The 2908-nt window shown below is 38.6% G+C and overlaps 1 long non-coding RNA gene across 2 annotated transcripts; it reads left to right on the top strand.

The window, feature by feature from the left end:
- Positions 1 to 649: 649 nt before the first annotated feature.
- LOC134670718 (uncharacterized) lies at positions 650 to 2615 on the top strand. Of its 2 annotated transcripts, XR_010099116.1 has the most exons (4): positions 650 to 1678; positions 1751 to 1825; positions 1907 to 2241; positions 2358 to 2615. It is a non-coding gene; the product is annotated as an uncharacterized LOC134670718 (long non-coding RNA). The 2 variants fall into 2 exon arrangements; XR_010099115.1 differs by having other exon boundaries at positions 1907 to 2615.
- Positions 2616 to 2908: the final 293 nt, after the last annotated feature.

The raw sequence follows: 2908 nt of genomic DNA, 5'->3' as shown, positions 1-2908 counted from the left end.
TCAAAAACGTACTTACTCATTTCAAGTGGCGATATCGTTTAATAAAGAGGTTGATAAATGATAATTGTTTATGAAAATCAAAAATACTATTTGAAATCATCCTATAAGTGGTTTGACGTCATCCGCACTTTTTGTACGACCCCTGATCATAATAAAATGAGTTAATATTAGATGCTCTTCCAGCGCTTCCAAACCTTGACACTTGTTGTATTGCTAAATAACCCCTCGTCAGTGACTAGGCCCGATTTTAACATTTTGCCCACCGCCAGCTTCTGTGGTGAAGCCCGATGTTAACTTCGTTGGCGACGTTACGAATTTATGTAATAAAGCAGACAAACGTGCATCTAACTCTTTTACACTCATTGACGTGTATTGCCAGTGAAATAGGACAGACAGTAAGCTTGACCTTGACCAGTGTCCCTAAGTAAAAAACCCGCGAAATCGCCAGTGTTCTTACTAAGCGTTGCAACAGGTGGATGTTTTGGCGTTTTAACTGTATTTTTAATAGTACAAGGAAGTTGTGTATTTATTTGGAGCCTTCTGCATATTAAAATGTAAGTACTCATACATATTTCATCCATAGTATATGTGTAGGTTATGTTTATCCAACAGAAACACTAATCAAAATAGCAGCCTAACCTATGCCGTATCATTCATTCAAAATTGTTTTGTCTGTTCCAAATCTTTTTGTCTATTAAATGCGTTGCGTAAACTTCTGTATCGGTTGACAATGTTATTAAGATTTATAACAGCTTGCTACATAGATGAATCTTTAGTGAAATCCTCATTTATCTAAAGAAAACTAGCAACAGGTATATTTGCGGCCCGATTGTGGCCGCCGCACAGATACTGGGCGGCCCGGATCGGGCCGCAGAACAGACAGCAACTAGAGTTAGTAAAATGGCCGACCATGCAGTTTGCATAGTATGGATACGCTGAGAGCAGCATATTCAATACATTATTAATTATATTTTTTTGATCCGATTTATTTAACACTTAATAACAAATGTTTCTAAGTCGCTTTTTTATAATTTTACATAATTGTTTAAAAACAGCGGTTCTTAAATTGAATAACTATATTAAAAATCTTAATAGACATATTATGATTTTTAACGGACACTCATTGTTTTTTCATTGGTTTGGTTGTCACCCGCATGGAAATTTTTTGGCACTTTTATGCTTATGTGCACTAAACTAACTGCATGCTATATTTTTGTGTGTGTGTTTTTTTAATTTAAGGCCACGAGTCTCAAAAACTCGCGGCAGCAGAGGTGGTGGTCGTGGCCGTGGTCGCCATACTAATAATGATCGGGGCCCTCAAGAAGGTTTGGGCACTCGAGAAGAAGTAGAGACTCGGGGGATTGTGCACGCTAGGGGCAGTACACGTACTAGGGGTGGTGTGCGGAGTAGGGGTGGTGTGCGCACTAGAGGCGGTGTACAGAGAAGGGGCGGTGTACGTACTAGGGGTGGCGCAAATACATCGCACCCGATTTGTCTAGAAAGGTAAATATAATATTACTTAACACAAATAGAGGTAAATAACTATTGCGTAGGTACTATTACAGTCAAAATTTAAATCAGTATTTATTAATTTATGTTTCTCTATTTTTAGCATTTATTGTGGCCCTCTTAAAGACTGGCCAAGTGGCTTGGCCATCGAAGTTCCTTTACGGAAAAAGTAAGTAACTATCTACATTATATTTAATTTAGATGTTTTTTTTTCGTGTTTTAAATATTCTTTGTATTTCAGATTTTTTAGGAGGACGACACCGAGTCCCGAACCCGCACGTTCAAGAACTCCCATACTAGTACAGCATGATGAAATGTAAGCTTGTTTTAAATCTACAATAAATGACTAGCAACAGGTAGATCCTATAATCCATATATTGTATTCTTTATCCCATAGACTATCTGCAGCTGAAACATTAGCAGCGCTGAGTTCAGCCCCGCCATCGCCTGGTTTAGACCAAGGAGCCATATCCCATATATTATCGGCAGCTGAAACATTAGCAGCTCTGAGTTCAAATCCGCCGTCGCCTCTTTTAGACAAAGAAGCCAGCTGGCCCTCGTTGCCCCTTGATTTTGAGTTAGTATAACAACTAGTACAATTTTCTCGTGCCTACGCAGATAATTATTTCTTGACTAATTTTTGCACTTTTGCAGATTGTTTGATACTGCAGTTGCATCACGAGTCGTTTCACCTGCACTTTCATTAGTTTCAAACGCACCTTCTCCAATAGTGTGAGTATTTTTATTACTTATATAAATTATTTACTTCTATTTTCTTTATTACTTATTATTTTTACAATATTGTGTCCCAGAAAGATTACGTGGTTATATTTTGTTTTTATTTACAGAAATATTGAAGTCGACACGGTTCAGACATCTGCCCTTAGAACAGTGCGCCTTCCCAAACGCAGAGAGGAATCTCCTTCCTATCAGTAAGTATCACTTCATAATTAAAGAATAATATACCCGTGATTCTTTTATGTTAATAATAATAAAAACTATCTTTTCAGATCTCCTGCAGTTTGTCGTGGCCCTCCTCGTCCATTAAAGGACTCAGAAATAGAAAATGTCCTTTTCTATGGCAAGTACCTACTTTAATAATCGCTCATTTCACGATTAGATAAATAGCTTTGAGTTTGTTATAATGAGCTGACATTATATCCTTTGTCTGGCAGGAAGCGAGGAAGATGATAGTGATGACGAAGAGACTGAGGAGCTGGCGCCTGTTATCAGGGCCGGATTTAGGGCAGGGCAGGCGGGGCAACGGCCCGGGGCCCCCACAACAGAGGGGCCCCCACAAGAGAAAATATCCTAGTCACGACGGGTCTCCCAAACATTATATTTCCGCATTTTTACCATGCCTAGTTACATTTACGTTCACATAATTGTTTTCGAATAT

Source organism: Cydia fagiglandana, chromosome 14 (genome assembly GCF_963556715.1).
Source record: "Cydia fagiglandana chromosome 14, ilCydFagi1.1, whole genome shotgun sequence".
NCBI classification, from domain to species: Eukaryota; Metazoa; Arthropoda; class Insecta; order Lepidoptera; family Tortricidae; genus Cydia; species Cydia fagiglandana.
Note: the sequence above shows the minus strand (reverse complement) of the source record. Positions and strands in the feature narration are given on the sequence as shown.